This window comes from Pinus tabuliformis, chromosome 5_1 (assembly GCF_031772625.1).
Source record: "Pinus tabuliformis cultivar Carrire ecotype Pingquan chromosome 5_1, CPIR1, whole genome shotgun sequence".
In the NCBI taxonomy this organism is placed as follows: Eukaryota; Viridiplantae; Streptophyta; class Pinopsida; order Pinales; family Pinaceae; genus Pinus; species Pinus tabuliformis.
The window spans coordinates 764,771,745-764,793,063 of record NC_142305.1 but is presented as its reverse complement, the minus strand read 5'-3'; positions in this window follow the sequence as shown (position 1 = coordinate 764,793,063).

Below are 21,319 nucleotides of genomic sequence, written 5' to 3'. Positions count from 1 at the left end.
CCTTGGAGTCAAACAGACTCTGGTTAATGGTGTGTTAGGATGGCCACAAATTCCTTAACAATATATCCCTTTCCCATGATTGGAATTATGGAAAATGGATATATTAGGAACAAAGAAGCATGGAATTTAGACAACCAAGGTCGATGGAATCATTATAATTGGAGCATTTCCATAAAAACTAGAGATAGCATCTTGATTATCACCCATCTCTACATGACATATCTCCCTTCCATTAGCAGCTACGTCAGTGGGTGCAAGGTGTTAATCGACGCCTGTGCATGGAATGATGTCAAACATGTTAATAAGGTCAAGCTAGTTCATTTGGGTATCGAAATCTAAACGCAGGCCTTACCACAGTTGCGCCTTATCCACCATCCATGAATTTAATTGAAGCAAGCTTGAGCAGGACTATGAATTTAATCGATGACGAGAGAGTTGGGATGTGAAAGTCTGGGGGATTGTGATCATTGCCAATAAATCGCCACCAAAACATGGTTGTTGTAGAGTGTGGAGGAAACATGGATCTTTTTTCCTGCTTACTGGTTTGCTTGAAGAGTCTCAAGCTCTAGGATCCTCTAGCCAGAGAAGTGTAAGATATCACTGTGGTGGTGTGCTGCGACGATTCTCAATAGGAGCCTCCTCGTCCTTGTGGATGCAAATATAATTTTCACTCATCGTTGTCTTGGCTAAATGCTTCCATCTAATAAGGCCAATCCCTCCCTTGGTGTTGCATCAATTTTCAACTTGTGGCAGGTAAGCATTGCAATTATTATTCATCCTACCTTGCTCTTCCTATTGTTCTCGCACCCGAAGTATGTTTCTGCGAATTAGAGGAATTCTTGCTAACATCCTTCCTTCTCTGCAATTCCCCTGTGTCACTCTGGTTTCTCTATCTGCTTTACGTTCTCTTTAAGGGATCACCTTTTCTCTGCATGCTTTGTCTTTCTTAAGAGTGGTCACACCCGTTAATTTCCATGGGAGTTTTCCTTTCCCTATTTCTTTTGGACCTATCCTCTCTCGAACTAGCATCAGAATTACAACACGCCTCCCCTGTCTCCTTTGGCCTAACTCTCTCCAAAGCAAAAATGGACAACAATCCTCCTTGTAAGTTATGTCATCATCCCTAGGAATAACATAATTGGGATCGCATGGACCCCATGAGGACACTCCAGCAACATTCCCAAACGATCATACTTATGTTGGAAGAAATGCAAGTCGTCAAAGCAAGATTGAACAAGCAGGATAATGAGATAGACGATATTTGTCAACGGAAAACAATTCAAGGAGCAATTTAGTTCCATCATCAATGGAAGCGGAAGCAACCCGACAAACTATCAAATAGACCTGAACACCCCTCTTGTAGAAAATTTTCCCCCCTCATTTCTAAAGTCATATCGTAAAGCTATATTTTTGGAAAGGGACTAATAAACCAAATTAGAAGCCCTTCTCTTTCTCTCTTCTGAAAATGCTTGTAAGCTGATAAAGATCTAATTTTATGGGTTTCTTTTTGTTGTGAATCAATGGAGAGTTTATATAAATATATATGACATTAAAAAAATATTATTAAGAATAAAAAGATTAGGTTGTGGCTTAGAAATAAAATATTTTATTATGTAAATTTAAGTAATATTTACATGTATTTAACTAGTACAATCATACAAACTTATTTTATAATGCAAAAAAGTAATTTTTTTATTTTTCATTGTTTAAATTGTATTATTGAATGCTATATATTTTTAAACATATAGTAAATATTAATTCATATTAAAATATTTTATTCATAACTTACATTGGATATCTTATTACATACAACATTAAAATACTTTATTTTAACATTTATTTTCTATATATAAATATAAATGAAGTTGATATTCACATAGAAGTTGTTGAATGGAGGATAATTTCCAATCTAGAAGATGATCGAAAACCCGAGAGGACGGAACCTGAGGCGTAGCTCTGAAAACGCATGGAACTAGGGTTTGCAGCAAGATTTCAGAGTTAGGCAGCATAGAGGGGCAAGAAGGGGGGAGATCCACTTCCTCCTACAGTCATGTTGTATCAAACCACTTCAAGAAGCCCATGGAAGTGGAAACCGAGGGCACAGACGGAGGAAAGCAGGAACACAACAGAGCACAGAGGCAGGCAGAAATGTAAGAGGAAGTCAGAAGAGAGAAGGATACAAGAGTAGACAATCAGAAGACTGACCCCAGCAGTAGAACAGGACCATGTAAACCTAAGGCATCCATCACACCACGAGTGGTGTTAAGTGATCCAACACTATAGGCGCACAGGGAGCATATGACGACTTATGCAATGATATGTAAATTCATGGGGTTTTGGCCAACGGAGAAGGCACTACACGCATGGATAAAGAACCATTGGAAACCTAAGGGAGAAATAGATCTACACCTTGGATCCAAGGGTTTCTTCACAGTTGTGTTTACGAACCTAGTGGATAAAGACAGGGTGTTTGAAGGAGGACCTTACTTCTATGTGGCTGCAGGCCTCTATATGAGGCCATGGGTAATGAACTTTGTTCTGGAGCGAGAAACATTTACATCGGTGCCGGTATGGGTAAGACTATATTCCCTACCTCTAGATTACTAGCTGCCAGAATCATTAAAAGCCATAGGTAATAAACTAGGGCATTTTTTAAAAATATCAGAAGCCACTCTGCGAGGAAAATATACCTCCTTTGCCAGAATATGCGTGGAAATGGACCTTTCTGGGGCTTTTCCGGATGAAATAATTCTAGAAGTATATGATGAAGAATGGGTATAGGTGGTGGACTATGAGCATGTACCCTTCAGATGTCGCAAATGCCATGAACACGGGCACCTCTTCAGAGACTGCCCTTTAAGTAAAATGGAGAGCAGTATCAAAGCAACCTCAGGTAAAGAGACTAAAAGCTTTACCAAGGTGGGGGGTAGAGGAAAAGGAGGGAAAAAAAAAACCAAAAAAAAAACTATGAGGAAAAACAACCTAGTCATAATAGGTTCAAGATATTAGAAGAAGAAGAGGGGGATGAAATAACAACTCAAGTAATGAAGGACAATCCTGTTGAGAAGGAAAAGGATGAGAGCATGGAGGATAGAATTGATAAAAACCAACAAAGGGGGGATCAGCAAAGCACTATGGAACTTAATAGGGACCAAGAGATGACCCTAAGCAGAGTGGGTACGAAGGATCATGAACTGCAGGTAATACTAGAAAGGGAGCATCTCGATCTAGAAAAGTTCCTGGAGGAAGGAACAACCAAAGGAGTGGATTCGCTACCTCAAGATGAATTTAACAGAGTACAACAGCTCTTCCTCTGGAGAACACAGGCAAAGGGTGTAGGGATCAAAAGAAACTATGATAGTCAGGATAATGGAGGGGTTAAAACTATGGAGGCAACAGGGGGAGAAGCTCCTAAGAACCCAAGAAGGAAAAGAGGAAGAAAAAATCAGAATGAGTTGCTGATTGAACATGGAAAACTCATGATAAACTCAGGTAAAACGAAAGACCTAACTAGTTACTCCTTTGCAAATATTTCTTAATGAAGCTTACAACATGGAATATTAGGGGTCTAGGAAGCAAAAGGAAACAAAGAAATCTCAGCAATAGAATGAAAGTAGAAAAACCAGATATGATATTTATCCAGGAAACAAAATGTTCAATAGAAAAAATAAGAGAAATACACAACAAATGGCTGATTAAATATGAATATCTAGAAGTTAAAGCAGATAAAATAGGAGGAATTCTCACACTTTGGAACCCTCAGAAGTTAGGAATCCTAGATGCTGAAGCATCCAGGAACTATCTTTCAGTGGTCATCCAACCTTTAGGGGACAAGGAAGTTTATTTGATCACAAATGTTTATGGTCCACAAAAGCCTGAAGACAAACTCAGGCTTCTTACCTCACTGGAGGAATTAAGAAACAGGCATTCAGGTATCCCATGGATTCTGGGAGGGGACTTTAACATGATCAGGTCCCTATCAGAAAAAAAGAAGGTGGAACCAGATCACTAGGCAGAGATTCCATAGCATTTCAGGATTTCATAAACAACATGAGGCTAGTAGATACAGAGACAAGTAATAGTATATTCAACTGGAATAATAGAAGGGGAGGAGAGTCTCAAGTGGCCTCAAAACTGGATAGATTTATTATCTCAGAGGGCTTCATCCTTACAGGCCTTGACTTGTCAGCTACAATACTCCCTTTTGGTGGCTCGTATCACTGGCCTTTTCAACTTGAAGCATCTTTATAGGAACTCCAAGAAACAGACCTTTCAGGTTTGAAAACATTTGTCTTACCCATCCTGACTTTATCAGTAATATTGAAAAATGGTGGACAGAGGATATGCAATTTCAGGGCACTAAAATGTTCCTCCTGCATAATTGAAACACATAAAACTCAAGCTTAAAGATTGGAATAAGAATGAGTTTGGAAACATTTTTGAAGCCAAAAAAGTAGTTGAACGGAAGCTACACGAAATTGACCAGATCCTCATCATAGATGGCTTCAACAAGGAGAGAAAGGAAAAAGCTGACCATCATCAACAGGAATGGGAAGGATTATGCAATCAAGAGGAGATATTATGGAAATGGAAATCAAGGGTACAATGGTTAAAAGAAGGAGAAAGGAATACATGGTTTTTTCACAAATCTACCATGGATCACAGGTCTCATAACAAGATTTCAAAAATCAAAGATTCTCAAGGAAATCAACTCAATACCCACAAAGAAATAGAAGTTGCTTTGGTTCAACATTTCCAAGGCATAGTTGAGGAACCTCTCTTAGACAGATCACAATTCATCAATGAATTTACAAAGCACATTCCTAAGCTTGTGACAAGAGAAGACAATTATAATTTAAACAAACTAGTGAATGAAGAGGAGGTCAGTGGAGTCATCAAAGAGATGCAGAAAGGAAAAGCACCAGGTCCGGATGGTTTCAATGTTGACTTCTTTAAAGCATGTTGGGGAATAGTCAAGCACAATATCATCAATGTGGTGGAGGACTCAAGGAAAAACAAAATTGTTTTGAAGGCGCTCAATACCTCTTTCATATCCTTGATTCCAAAGCAGGATAATGCTATGACACCAGACAGATTTAGACCAATAGCATTATGCAATGTGGTGTACAAAATTATTTCCAAAATAATTGCCAACAGGCTTAAGCCCCTTCTTCCAACTCTCGTGTCTGAGGAGAAAACTGGATATGTGGAAGGCAAGCAAATTCTCAACAATATCATCCAAGCTCATGAGGTGGTTCACTCACTTAAGAGCAATAGGCAGGCATGAATGATTATACAACTTGACCTAGAAAAGGCTTATGATAAGCTAAGTTGGGCTTACATCAGGGAAGTTCTAATAGCTTATGGCTTCGACCATAACTGGATAAGATGGGTAATGGCCCTTGTAACTACCTCCAGTTTTTCTATCCTGTTAAATGGTTCACCATCCACAACCTTTAAACCTTTGAGAGGTCTCAGACAAGGAGATCCACTCTCACCCTTCCTCTTTATTCTCATGATGGAAGGGCTTGGAAATGCTATCAAATTTGCCAAAGCTGAAGGCCAAATCCAGGGTCTCAAACTCACCACAAATGGAGATGCTTTGACCCATCAACAATTTGTGGATGATACCATGCTGCAGGGTATACCCACGGTCAAGGAAGCTCTAGCCTACAAACAAATCCTGAACGACTTTGCAATGGCTATGGGTATAGAGGTAAGCCTTACCAAATCAAAGATTTTATTTTTTTTAATTGGCATTGCCATTCAGAGAAATATATCTAGAATTCTAGGCTTTCAAAGAGATATGCTACCCTCCAAATATTTGGGAGTACCTCTAACAGACAAACCTCTGAGCAAGGTAGTTTGGGAGCCTGTGACCAATAAGCTCCAGGACAAAATCCGGAAATGGACACACAGGTCTTTGAATTTAGCAGGACGACTAGTGCTCACAAAAGTTGTCCTACAAACTGTCCCCATCTTTATGTTTTCAGCCCTTCCAGCTCCTAAAGGAGTTATGCAACAATGCGAAATATCCAAAGAGATTTTCTTTGGGGCAAAGGAGAAGAGAAAAAAAAATGGGCTTTGGTAGCCTGGGAAAAGATCTGTAAACCTAAGACACATGGAGGTTTGGGACTTGATGACCCTGAAATACTTAACAAAGTTTTGGGGGCAAAACTATGGTGGAGATGGCTAAAAGATTCGGCTTCACCTTGGGCCAAAATTTGGAAACAAAAATATGCAAACAATTGGCAAGAAAGGGATCACATTAGAATGTCTGGGCTCATCAAAGGCTCCCACATTTGGAACAAAGTGTGGGAGAATAGAGCCATTGTTCAAAAACACAGTTTCTGGGAAATAAGAGATGGAAACCTTGCTTGGTTTTGGGAAGATAATTGGCAACAGGAACCTAAACTGTTAAGAGAAGAATTTGCCAATCTCAAGAACGATACTGACAACAAAGGGTTACTCAGGGTAAGTGACTTCTGGGATCAGGAAAGAAGCGAGGGAAAATGGAGAATATGGAAGAACCTGGTACACAATGATGACTCCCCATTGAAGGCATAGGCAGAAGCTTTAACAACCATCTTGGAACAGAGAAAGATTCTGACATCAGCAGATTCAGACCAGCTGAGATGGGGCAAAAACAATGAAGGCAACTTTAACCTCAAAGAGGCCAAGCGCATAGCCCTTGGGCTTGACTTTCCAGACCCTAATTGGGTATGGAAGGACCTATGGCAAAACCAAAGTTGGATGAAAATCAAACTGTTCACATGGTTAGTGCAGTATAAAAAAATTCTGACTTGGGAAAACCTTAGGAAAAGAGGGGTATCCGGTCCATCTAGATGCCAGCTATGTGAATTACAAGAAGAAACTATGGATCACCTACTCAACTTATGCCCATTCACATCCACCTTGTGGAACTGGGTAGCTTCAATATTCATACAAATAGACAGGGACATGGGCAGCATTACCAGTATTTTGAAGAAGTGGACGAAAAATTTCTCTGATAATGAAATAATCAACAGAGCTTGGGCTTTAGTTCCAGGCTTTCTAATCCGGGATGTGTGGAAAGAATGCAACAACAAAATATTCAAGAATAGGAAAGGTTCTTCCCAGAACATCATGGCTCATATTTTAAGACAGCTCAAGGAGACGATAGGGACCCTCATTAAAAACCCCCCTAAGGACCAACCAAAAGATACGAATGTGCAGATACTACTACATTTGGGTCTTCAGGGGCTTGTCCCACAGGGCAAAAACATGAATGTAAGTCATATAATAACTGATAAGGATTTTTGGCAACCTCCCCCTCAGGGTTTTATGAAATGCAATATAGATGGGGCCTCAAAAGGAAACCCAGGTATGGTTGGGTATGGAGGAGTAATAAGAGATGAAAAGGGTTTCATAAAAACCATCTTTCATAGTCATTTGGGGAAAGCCACTAACAATATGGCAGAGCTCATGGCCCTTGAGCAATGCCTAGAAATCTTGAGGGACTCAGATCTTCATAATACTATAATTGAAGCTGATTTCGAATTGATTATTAATTCGGTCAAGAAAATTTGCTATGGCTCAGCTCCAGATAAAGTCTCGAGACATTGGCAGCTTCTACAAGTTTATCAACGGATTCAATCCCACCTGCAGAACATGAGAACCCTTAGTTTTACTCATGTGCGTTGAACAACCAACAAATTAGTGGACATATTAGCTAATGAAGGCGTACTCTGTGCTAAGAGCAATAAAATATATGACTGGATAGAGACCCCCCAAGGTAGATTGAGGGAAGAGTGTCTCAGACAGGCAAACGCGGACAGGGAGTTCTATCAGAGCAGGGGAAACTAGCAGGATGTAGTCTAATGGAAACAGAGGAATTTTGATCTATATGGTTAAGCAGTGCATGGAAATATGCGGACAGGGTATCCGGTCTTTGGGCGGGAATATGCACCCAGAACTCTACAAACCCAAAGTTCTCGGGCAGGAGTCAAAATATAAGACAAGTCTTTCTATGAAAATGAAATTCACTAAAGAGCGCCTTTGAATTAGCTATGCCGGGAGCTTGGTTAACATGCTGGCAGATTGGCAAATTTGAGGCAATCCTAGGAATTTCGCTAGGCAATTAGCAAGGCAGTTACCATGCCAAACGGACCCAAAATTAGCTTAAGCGGTAGCTTTATTAATCTTTGGGTCCAGGTGCATTGTTAATTACCGTGCAAGTTTCGCAGCAAGGTTGAGATCGGTGGATTTCGGGCGGATTACTTGCTCGAGGGTTAGCCTCCCAGGCGGACCCGAAATCTTTATATTGTTGTCTCTATATCTGTATCGGGTCCGATTCAAAGCTTAAAGGGTGTGCATGTTTGCTTTCCGAAATAGATCCTCGACCGTTCGATCTATGGAGGCGGATCACACAGTCTTGGCGAAAGGTTGAATTATGGAGGTCACGATGTAATGTTTTGTGGGCCCTTGGCCCAAATTGTGGGCCTTTGGCCCGTCTCCCAAGGCTTTGTGTGGCCCACATCTCCTTTGGGTAGGTTGTACTTTATGTAATTGGTTTTTATGATATAATTAAATAGAAGGACCGACTCTTGCTTCAGCAAAAAAAGAAGTTGATATTCACATAAGTGGATCAATTTAGAGATTATTTTATTTTTATTTTAATAGGGATACGTGTCAACCCCAAGTTGAGGATGAACATACTTACGTATCGCCTTCATACTAGGCTGTAGAATGAGCCTAAATACACTTTATTACAATACCATGACACTTGTTTATGTGACATTTTGTTTAATTTATCAATTTAATTTAAAAAAATGATTAAAAGAGCAAAAAAGTAATTAAAATTATTTAATAATTAATTAATTAAAAGAGAAATAATGGTCTAACTACTTTGGATATAAATCTCAACATTTAATTTGTGTATACTACTAAGAATAATCTAGAATATTTCATGGAGGTTAAATTCCTACCATCCACCTAATAATATCGATAATTACATTAAAAATCTGAAGTCTATTCCAAAATAGACATGCCTACTATGCAAGTTAAATAATATTGACTTGTATTTAAAATTATATTAATAACAAAGAAAACATTTTAATATGTTAGACGTGGTCCATATGAAGTAAAATATTTCAGTTATATAAAACAATTAAAAAACTAAATTCTTATCCTTAAAACATTTTAAAACGTTTCAAGTAGTCTAACTATTTTATATTTTGACCCATTTTTCATGGACTTTTTTCCTCATTTTTGTCCAAAATATAGTAAACATTTGTTGGAGTTGTAAATTTAAAGTATTTTACACAATCCAAGTGTCCAAAGGGACTTTCAAGACATTGTATCCATTTATGCATTCTTATATATATATATATATATATATATATAGTAACCAAGAGGGGTAAAATCTCATAAGGTGCAAACCTTTTATCAAATTTTGCATTTTAAAAGAGGTTTGCATATTAAGAGATTTGATCCCTCTCCAACCTTTGTAAATATGTAGTTAAGATGGATCTATACATGAAGTAACATACAATTATACTTTCTTTTTTATTTTATTTTCACTGTGGTGCTAGCATCATAATAGGTTTTTATCTTGGTTTCAATCCATCCATAATAAGCATCAAAACAATTACCCCCACTTTAGGATGGATATTCTTAATTTTAAAATAGACTTTGTTACAATACCATGGGCCAGTACCACATGCCCAAAAAACCATAACTCACCTCATATTACACTTGTTTATAGGAGATTTTTCTTTTAATTAATTTATTTAATTAAAAAGAGAAAAAGTGAATAACTACTTTTAAAATAAATCTCAACCTTTGATTTGTGTATATTACTATGACTATTTTAAAATATTTCATAGAGGTTAAATCCCTACCATCCACCTAATAATTATAGATAATTATGCGGATGGTTATTTCTTTTAGGTGTGTCCATATCTTTTCTTGTAAATTAAAATTTATATTGATATCAAAAAGATCATACATCAAATTGTTTGCTGTCATGGTCTACCACTAGGGAAACCAGACCAACGACGAAAAAGTAAATCCTTAGTCCCAAAGGATAAAAAAAAAGTGTGAAAATTGGTACGAGAGAGAGTATCATCATGAGATACAAGTATAACAAAAATATATGTTATGCTAACTAAAACAAAAATGGCTATAACTCTATATTTGGTCAATAGTGACTAAGAGAATTCCAACCATATAGAAACACCTCCAATTATTGTGACAAGAGTAGGAGTGATGACTAGGCCAAGCTAGATACATTGATAGGCGCAACAGGAGTGCCTGGAGAGGTTGTTCCTTTCCCTTTGTGAAGTAGAGCTTCAATTTTTGCAAGTCTCATTTCCATGTGTCTGTGTTCCAATAACATTTGCTTGTATTCTACGTGGAGGATGCTAAGATGGAGGGAATTTTTTCTTTTATTATCCTCCTTATCTTTGAGTGCCTTTCCAATAAGAGTCTTGATGAGCAATTAGACGTCTATTGTGCACAATTACTAGTTTTGTCAGCCACAAGTGTGGCTAGGATCAGAAATCCAATTAGCTTGAGAAAAAATATCATCTTCAGTGTGAGTTTTGTGGTCATGCATAAATTCAATGGTTTCTTGGTTAATTCAATGTTATATGTCCTAAGGCATAGCCTCGTTGTAGTTGTGCCCAACAGATTTAGCCCATGACCATTCTCGAGATTTTCCTTCACCACACCCAACAGAGCCATGTTCGAATCTCATGCATTGACTATAGAAATTTTGACTGTAGATTAACCTAATAATGCAATATAACCAAAGCAAAATACTTTAACCTACTTCTACAATCAATTTGCGGAAGATTAAAAGATTTGAGCAAGATCAAGTTGAACACATATAACCAGAAGAATAATCACTGCACATGAAACACAAAAGAATACTCAGGGGAAAGCCTCAACTAAAAACCCCACTATCTGTATTATCATACAAGTTGGAAATATCTCAGAATTACACCAAGCCTTAGCTCTCACAGCTAGCCAGCTCTCAATACAGTCCTCACAGATGCTCACAGGAAAAATAGACCTCTCATAAGCCTTCTCCTCTACCCTCCAAGCTCCTATTTCCTTGCTATACCAAGAAACTATAGCTAACCCAAGGTTGAAAATCCCTCCTGATGTGCTCTTCCGATCTGATGGACTCCCTGCCCAATCTGCATCAGTGAAGCCCTGTAACTTCACTCGCTTTGTCCATCTGTACCATAATCCATACTGAGATGTGCCTCTAAGGTATCTCAATACATGCTTTTCCGCCTTCCAAAACATCTTGTTAGGCTGAACCATCCCTTGACTCAGCTGGTTCACCGCATAGCACAAATCTATTCATGTGTTCACTAAGTACACAGTGAACCCACAAGCTGCCTGTACACAGTAGCCTCTGCTACTTCTCCTAAAGTAGCATCCTCCTTCCTCCAGTTACCTGCAAGAGGAGTTTGCATCGGCTTGCCCTTCTACATGTGGAATCTCCTGAGTATCTCGTTGGCATACTTGCCCTGAGACACAAACAACTCCCCATCCTTCTGCCACACTTCCATGCCAAGGAAGTAATGCATGAGACCCATGTCTTTCATCTTGAATTCTCTTGCAAGGTCCTCCTTGCAAGACATGATCAATTGATCATCACCTGTCAATATGAGATCATCAACATAAAGTACAATGATCAATGACTTACCTTTCACCATGATGTGTTACAGGTTCTCATCTGCTTCACTCTTTGTGAAGCCCAACCCAGTGAAGTAGTTATCTATCCTAGTGTACCAAGCACGAGGTGCTTGCTTCAACCCGTACAAATCTCTCTTGATTCGGCACACATGCGACTCATGATCGAAGGTCTCAAAACCTTACGGCTACTCTATATACACCTCTTCCTCAATATTGCCATTGAGTAATGTAGTCTTCACATCCATCTGATGGATCTTCCAACCCATCTGTGCTGATAGTGCCAACATCAATCTAATAGATGAGTACCTTGCGACAGGAGAAAAAGTATCATCATAGTCAATCCCCTCGACCTGTGAAAAACTAACACTTCCTCCACAACCTGTAGTTGGAGCTCCCTCTCAAGGGAAACTCGCATGGCCTTCTGCTCATCAAATTTGAGATCTATGCGAACCACTGTCCTCCGACTGGTAGGCAGATACACCCGATAATTGTGGGGTGTATCAGTGTACCCCACAAGTATCCACAACTCTGCTATCGGCTCAAGCTTCTTCAGTGCATCCTTTATCACATGGCAATATACCGATGAGCCAAAGGTCCTGAAGTGACCCACATTTGGCCTCTTACCAGAGAAATCTTCCTCTGGTGTCTTCATCCCAAGTATGAGATGCGGGCTTCTATTCTGCAAATAGACCGTTGTGTTGCATGCCTCAGCCCACAAGTGAAGTGGTAGGCCTTGGTCATGCAACATCACTCGTGCTACCCCTACAATAGTTATGTTCTTCCTCTCGACCACCCCATTTTGTTGTGGGTTATGAGGTGCTGTCAACTCTCGTTTAATTCCTTCTACTGCACAGAAGTCATTAAACTCTTGAGAGACATATTCTCCAATGTTTTCGCTTCTCAAGACCTTGATCTTCTTCCCTGAATCTTTCTCGACCAAAGCTTTGAGCTCACAAAACTTTGTGAAGGTTTGTTCCTTCTTCTGCATGAAATAAATCCAGCATTTACGAGAATAATCATCAATGAAAATCACATAATACATTTGCTTCGTTGTGGATGTCGTCGATAATGGTCCACACACATCAGTATGAACTCGCTCTAAGATAGCCTCTACTCGACTATCTCGATCATGAAAGGAAGAATTGGTGTACTTTCCCAAGGTACAACCTTTGCATGTGTCAACTTGCTCAAGTTTACCTTTGGGAAGTCCTGTAGATATCTGTTGCATTATCTTCAAGGCCCCATGATGCAAATGGCCCAGCTGCCTATGCCACAACTCGCTAATGTCTTGGCTTTTCACCAATTCTGCTTTCGTACTCAATGCTGCACAATCATCTACCTCTAGTTTATAGAGATTCTTCACCCAAATCCCTATCCTCTTGGTCTGACCCATGGCTATGTGTCTTAGGAACGCCTTTCCTTTACTGAAGACAACATTGTAGCCTTTGTCTTCCAACATCACGACCGATACCAAGTTCTTCTTCAGCCCAAGCACATACATCACATCTTTCAAGGTGATAGAAGCTCCATGCTTCCTCTGAAAAGCAATTGTGCCCACTCCTGAAACACTATACCTTCCATCGTCACCCATCTCTATGTGCATCTTGAGGTCTTTCTCCTCCAAGGCGCTAAATAATTTTTTATCATCGGTCATGTGGAATGAGGCTCCACTGTCAAGATACCAGACACAACCCATCATTGATGACACCATGCATGCGATGAGGGTAAAGTCCATTTCGAACTGAGAGGCTAATGCCTCACATTCCGATCCTTTCAAGGATCCCTTCTTGGACTTCTTCGATGGGCAATTAGTCGCATAATATCCCATCTCGTGACAACTAAAGCGGCTCACTTTAGACTTGTCAACATTCTTCCCTCCATGAGAAGAATTCAATTTGGAATGGGAAGCCTTCCCATTCCCTTTCCTTGCCTTACTTGCTAAGGCCAGATTTTCTTCATCATCATTGTTGGATGACAAACCGTCTCGTGTTCTCCTCCTGATCTCCTCATACATGAGATCCGACCACAGTCATTCCCAATCTGGAAATTTCTCCCTTCCATTCATAGAGTCCTGGTAGCTATTCCAGCTCTTTGGAAGGCCAAGGAGAGCGAGGGTTACCATATCATCATTGACAGTAGTTATTTCCACACTGCTACGCTCATCTCTACAGGTGTTGAGCTTGCTCAGAAATGTGGAAATAGTATCGCCCTTCTCAATCTTGATTCTTCGAAGCTTATCCTTAAGTGCCAATTTCCTCTGGCCGCTACTGTTCTAATAGAGGTCCTTCAATGTCTTCCACATTGAAAATGGAGTATCCTTCCCATGGAGACTCGAGACAATATGGTCTCGAACTCCCTCAAGAATGATCTGTCTCGCCTTCACCACACACCTCTTCCACTCAGCCAACTCTTGTGCATTAGTTGAAGCTGACTTTTGGATTTCTTGATCAATGAATTCCTTCAAGCTGTTGTCTTCTAATACAGCCTCCATGCGATCTTTCCATGCTATGTAATTCAAGCTACCATCCAAGGCATACTCGAGTCTCAAACCATTGAACGCCATTGGCCAACCTTGAAGTATGATAAGAATTCGATTTTGCACCTGCAACCCCGAACTTCAAACTTCGAATTCTCTTCTCAGTATATTGTTCACAGCTCCGATAACCTTTGCTCCGATACCATGTAGAAATTCTGACTGTAGATTAACCTGATAATGAAATATAACCAAAGAAAAATACTTTAACCTACTTCTACAATCAATTTGCGAAAGCTTAAAAGATTTGAGCAAGATCAAGCTGAACACATATAACCAGAAGAAGAATCAATGCACATGAAACACAGAAGAATACTCAGGGGAAAGCCTCAGCTAAAAATCCCACTATCTGTATTATCATACAAGTTGGAAATATCTCAGAATTACACCAAGCCTTAGCTCTCACAGCTAGCCAACTCTCAGTACAATCCTCACAGATGCTCACAGGCAAAATAGACTTCTCATAAGTCTTCTCCTCTTCCCTCCAAGCTCCTATTTCCTTGCGCAGTTTCTCCTAGGTGATCCTCCTATTACCAAGTGGAACACTAATCTCACACCCTGTAAAACTGCGCAATCCTCAAGGAATGATTACCTTCACTGCATGCATGAGTTTACTTTATAAGAGAACACATGCAACTGATAGTACATTGTCCCTATATTTAATCTCAACTAGGTCTTTCTCAGAATAGACATGCATGAGTTAACGTTGAGAGAATCTTTAGTTATCTGGAGTTCACTAGTTGAGTGCATGCATGCATCAACTGACTGATAACTCACAATTATTTCCTCAAACAGTTTGGAACTAATTTAACTTAACTCAACTCAGTAAACTGAGGTAACTAATTACAACTCAAATATAATTGAATCTTATCTCCTTAATTAAGGGGTAATCTCCTTAATTTAAGGGATAACTGTTGCATGACTTCATAAATACTTCTAACTTGAATTTCTCGAACTAATTAACTCAAGATGAATTAATTAATTATTTTTCAAGCAACTGGTGAGACTAAATTCGAAGTTTAATTCACAATTTTTATTCAAGGACAAATTAAAATTGGAATATTCTTGTTGCCACATTTCAACATTGACGGGGCATGGTGGAATTATATTGGAGTAAAGTGATAGCGCATGCTACGAAGGAGCGGGAATAGAAGGTAAATGGAAAGGCACGAGCTCTTTGAGGTCTAAAGTAGGGAAAATTTTAGGGGCTAATATTCGCAGGTGGGCTAATTTTCCATGCTTTTTCAAAAAAAAAAAAGATTTTCCAATTTCCATTTTTTTTAAGTGATTCGCCCAAATTTTATAGTATAAAATTATTTTACCCTTAAAATCGCCAAAATTTTATATACACTAATATAAAATAATTAGGAACTTGAATATTTTTACAAAAATTTCATCAAAAACTTTACAGTTTACATATTGGGGACTAGTAAGATTCTCCAAGGTTTCTACTCTTTAAGATAAACTTCCATCCTTAAAATCTTCCCTGGTCTAAAGCAAGGAGCAATACAAAGACTGGCTGCAATCTGATGATGAGAAGAGGGAAAAATAAAGGTGGGTTCCAAGAGAGTGTAAAGAGACCACATAAGTAATAAAAGACAATCTCTAAGGGAGGCCCAAGGTAGCACAAACACTACAACAAAGCACCTCCATAGGTAGATTTTGTGGTTGGAATTAACTAGAAAGAGATGACATGAAAAGTATAACAAGAGACTAAATCGAAGTTTGGAGAAATAACAGAAAATACAAGGAATCCCTATAATTTATATGGTATACTGATGTGCTTTAGAAAATACATGAAAGTACCACTATAAGAAAACACCTAAGTAGATGAGAGGCAAGTAATGGGCATGTACTAGCGTCTAGAAAAAAGTGGAATCCTAAGCCTGCCTTCTCAAGCATTAACTGAGCAAATTTTGAGTGCCACTTGGAGTATCCTCACGACTACAAATCTTGAAATTGTATTCTCCCTGAGAAGTTAGGAAACAATAAAAGTTAGGAGGACTCATACCTACCCCTTTCATGAAGATGGAAATAACAACGAAAAATAGGGAGCGGTGAGAAAGGTGACATGTTGTCACTTGAGTTTACAACTCACCACTATAAGCATACCTCACCCCAACTGATAATATGAAGGAATTACCAAATTAAGGCAACCCATAGCATCTTGGGAGGTGTAATAATTGAAGAGAGTACCATGAGTTAATGCATTGAATTTTAATGCCAGATGGAGGGGAAGTTGGCACCTCCTCCCTCTTTAGTGAGGTGGGGTGATGGCAGAGGGAAAGCCTCCCCTCATCTTGCATGATTTTTCCAATTGTTACCCACATCCGAGGTGTCTCCATTTGATTTCTAAGTGACAAGGGTAGATTGATCCTTTTCCTTCAAAATGAGAGCACTACAACTTGTGACAAGGGAAGAGGAGTGGATTGAATCCCAGGAAACTGATAAAGGGAGATATGAATTAGAGTAACCCATATTAGCTAAGCAATCCTACACTTTATCGCCAGTGTCAAATGTGAATTGGAATGATTATCTAGATGTGAGTGAGAAACCTTACTATTCTGGATATGCAATTTTCCAATCACTATCTAGAGGATACCTTATCTAGTTTAGTGTTAGTCTAGAGGTGCTTGAGGATGTTGATGGCAATGTGAGATTCCCCCTCCACCAACAACTTACGAATGCCTTGGAACTTTATTGATTTGAGTCATTTTTCCAAAGAAATTTTTTTTGTTGTGATTGTTATTGTTTATTCCCATTGAGAAAATAATGAAAATGAGACAGTCTCCTTGGTGATTCTGAAATATGACCCCATAGCTAGAAGAGTCAAGATTCCCTTTGGATGCTCCATCAAAATTATATTTGAGAAAATTATGTGGAGGAGGAGACCAGAGCGTTGGAGAAGAAGGGCCAACAAAGCGAGGCATGGGAATAAAGTGGGATTATAGGGGAAAGAGAGATAGAGTAGAGAGGATTAGGGATTCCATTGGGGTAGTATACCAACCATCTTCCACTCATTTCACTATGAGAGTGGGCTCTCTAATGTTCTTGACAATTCCTTCCCAAATTTCTTTATGTCACCTATAGGTTCCTTTGAAGATATGGTTGTTTCTTTCCTTCCATAATGACCATAAAGTGAAGCCGGGAGCGAGAATCCAAGCACAATTTATTATTGCACTTTTAAAAGCTACAGATCGCTAGTTATTATTTCCACATTAGTTATTGCATTGTTGTGTTGATCAGATTGCTTGAATGTTGAAGCTAATTTGGTCCACTTCTCCTATGCAAATGGGAATCCTTTGAAGAGTTGATTTTCATTTTCTTAATGATATTTTCACAAATAGCAGTAGGAAATTCCCTTGAAACCTCGCCAATGAATTTGTTACAAAATTAATGCTCTTCTTCTGGATAACATCCATAAGAAATGCACAACTTTTCCCATAGATTCGCATGCCAAATGCAGGACCAAATTTTCTCTTGAGGGGGTTGATTAGCAGCAATAATTAACGAGTATGCTTCTTTAATAGAAAAAGTGTTGGATGGTTTTTATCCCCACCGAAGCTTGTCTGATCCTTTCAAAATGGGGACCTTTCTCTGGATCAAGACTTATTCTAGGAGGGCCCATTCGTCTAGTGGAACATTGAAGTTCCAATCTTCTTTATTTTTCCAAACTTTCCAAGGAGAGACACAATCCTATAATTTCTAGTACTAAGCCACCTATGTAAGCCCTTTACTTTTCATTAATGCAGTAAGTTGAGAGCATTGGCTCAAATTACTAAGTTTGGGTAATCACTACCACAATTCATCCCAAGACTTGGCTAGTCCTCCATTTCAAACTTCCCAGAAAGCATGTTGTTGGATCAAGACTTTGTTTTGGTCTGCAAGGTTCTAAATAGAAGAGCCCAATGTATTATGATTACCATGAAGCTAAACTGGCACCTGGGATATACTTGTCGTTGCATATAGTTTTCCAGAGATGTTCACCTCCTTGGATCCACTGTCACGATAGCTTTGCACCCATTACTTTATTAGGAACCTATGGATCTCTTAAACCTAAAATCCCCCTTTGTTTTGGAAGGAAGACTTTATCCCGGGCCACTAATTCCCATTTTCTTTCTTGAGTGGCCCCACCCCATAAAAATTATCTATATAGGTTGTGAATAGAGAGGAGGACCCATTTTGGGTCAACAAACACAAAGATTATGTAAATAGGGAGGTATTTCAAGACAAATTTGAGAAAAACTAAAAGACTTGCTATATTCAAGGATCTAAATGTCTAGTTGTCCAGTTTTGGGGAAATTTTATCAATGAGATCTTGCCAATGAATAATTTTTAGAGAGTTGTCAACAAGGTGTGCACTAAGGTATATGATGGGGACTAAAGAATGTTGAAAGCTTAAGAATCTGGTGAGATGAGCTTAGATACCAAAATGAGTACTTAAGAAAAATATTTGGTACTTGGAGCGATTTTCCGTAGCTCTTGAAGCTAGCATAAAATAATCTAGATTTTTTTTAATGGCATGTGGTTTTCGAATTGTGGGCATTCTCATCAACATTATGTCATTATCAAATTATTGATGTGTGATAGGATCAAAGTGGTTATTTAGCTTAATACCTGTAACCTCTCCTCTATGCATGGTTTACTTCACATATTAGCCAAGACAAAGAGGAAAGCATAAAGGGATCCCCTTGTCGAATTCCCCGAGAGGAATTAAAGGTGGTTGAGAGAGAGCCATTTATCAAGATGGAAAATAAAGGGGAAGCGAATAGGGATGCAAGCCATGCTATCCATTTTTTTGAGAACCAAAAGGCTTTAACACGTGAAATAAGCAAGATCAATTTAAATTGTCAAAAGCTTTGGAGAGTTCAAGTTTAATTATCAAGCCTTCCTTTTATATTTTCTTCATGGAGTGAATTAGTTTGTGGGTCGTTGTTATTCCATCCAGAATTTGTTGACCTTCCACATGTCCATTTTTATCCTTTGAAATAAGGGAGGGGAATAGGGATTTAATGTGTTCGATATGATTTTGGAGAGGATTTTGTAAGTGACGTTGTAAAGGGATATTAGCCAAAATCCATTTGGATCCAAAACCTATGTTGATTTGGGAACCAAGGAGAAGAAAGTGGTGTTGAGGGAAATTAATATTGATTGATTTCTTCACTATTCTTCCACCAAAACTAGGATTTCTTCCCCCAAAAATGACCAACAAGCTCGTAAAAGGTCTAAGGTAAATCCGTTAGGTCTTTGCACTTTATTCTTTGGTAAGGTCATGATCGATTCTACCAGTTCTTGAATTGTGATCTCCCTCTTCAAAGCTATGTTTTGATCTTCAGTGGCTATGCTCAAAATGTGTGCCAATATTTTCCCAATAGAAGGGAGACGATTAGGAGAGGTTTCCTTTAAGAGATTCATGTATAAATTAGTGAGTTTATTTTCTAGATCTAAGTGTGTTGTAATGTGTTTCCCAGTTGAGTTTAGAAAGGACAAAATCCTATTGTGATGGCAATTTTTAAGCATAGATTTATGAAAGAAACTGATATTTCACTCCCCTTCTTTTGGATAATTAATCTAGGAGTTTTTTTACCACATAAGCCATTCTTGCTTCCTTCTTTCTTCCAGTTTGGAAAGGAGTACAATTTATTGGTTGGTTAATTCTTGTGGGAAACCTTCCAGAATCATTTGTTGTTGCAATATCTCTAATTGCACCTCTAATAGGGATTTGACTTAGAAGTTATTTCCAAATTCCTCCTAGTTCTATTTTTTAATTTGAGCTTTGAGGATCATGAGCTTCTCTTGGAAATTTTGAATATGAAAGGAGCTTGGAGCTTTAATGTTTTCCACCATTGATTTCTCTACAAATGAAGGGTATGTGAGCCAAAAGATTTCAAAATGGAATGGGTGATTCTTTGGATAAAACTTGAGATAGAGCTCTAGTAAGATCAACCAATGGTCCGAGTCAGCAAAAGGTAGTATTGATGCCTCCATGGAAAAATATTTCTCTAACAAACTTTCAAGAATTAAAAATATATCTAGTCGGTCAGTCATTTGGTACTTACCTCCCCATAGGTTGTTCCAAGTTTGGAGATCATTGATAGTTGGAACATCTGTGGTGCCCATAGATTTTATTGTGTTCTTAAATAGGTGCACATCCCCATCCAACCTTCAAATTCTTCCCTTTTTCTCCTCCAAGGAAGTAATCATGTTGAAATTGACACCAACGATACAAATCTCATCTTGATGGATCTTACAGAGCTGCGAAATATTATTAAGGAATATAACCTTTTTCATTAGTAATATGTGGACCATATATGGCCATTAGATAACCCAATTATTTGGAACGAAATATTTGGAATCTTCCAGCAAGGATTCTTGGCATCCAATCCAATCCGAGAAGGCTATTTCTTTGGGGTTCCAAATTACCGCTAGACCTTTTTTGATTGCTAAATCGGCTCTTGGTTTGCAAAAGTACTTACTATCCCTTGAACATTTTTGTAGAAGTGTGGAGATGCAAGTCAATATCAACAAAACAAAAGTAGTGTTTTTTCTAAAAAAAGAAAACATAACCAACATAAGTTCTACTTTGAAGCCAACACTCTGGAAGAAGTTGCGGATTTCAAATACCTCAGAATTGACTTCAACAAAAATCTAAGCTGGGATGGTTGTACAAAGAAAAGAACTTTGGGGGGTTGGAAAGCATTTTATGATTTTCAAAATCGGTGTAGAGAGGCAACGTTATGGGACTAGAAAACCACTCAAACTCTTTTTGGGCTTCTAGTGATTTTGATGATTCTCTATGGTTGTGAACTATGGACCAACAATACATCCGACATGCAGTGGAAACAAATTGAGAAAATTCAGAAGCGTTTGATTACAAACAAATTCAAGATTAAAAGTGTAGTTCCTTATGCTATCTTGTTAAGTGAAATAAGGGCTACTCCTATTGAAATAATTGCTATGGTGCAAGTCATAAGGTATTTAAAAAAAATTGAACAAATGGAAGAGGGTAGATGGCCTAAGGTTGTCTTTAATGACATATTATGTAGTAGAAAAAAGACTTGGATGCAGAAAAATAACAAGTGGTTTAGTAAATGG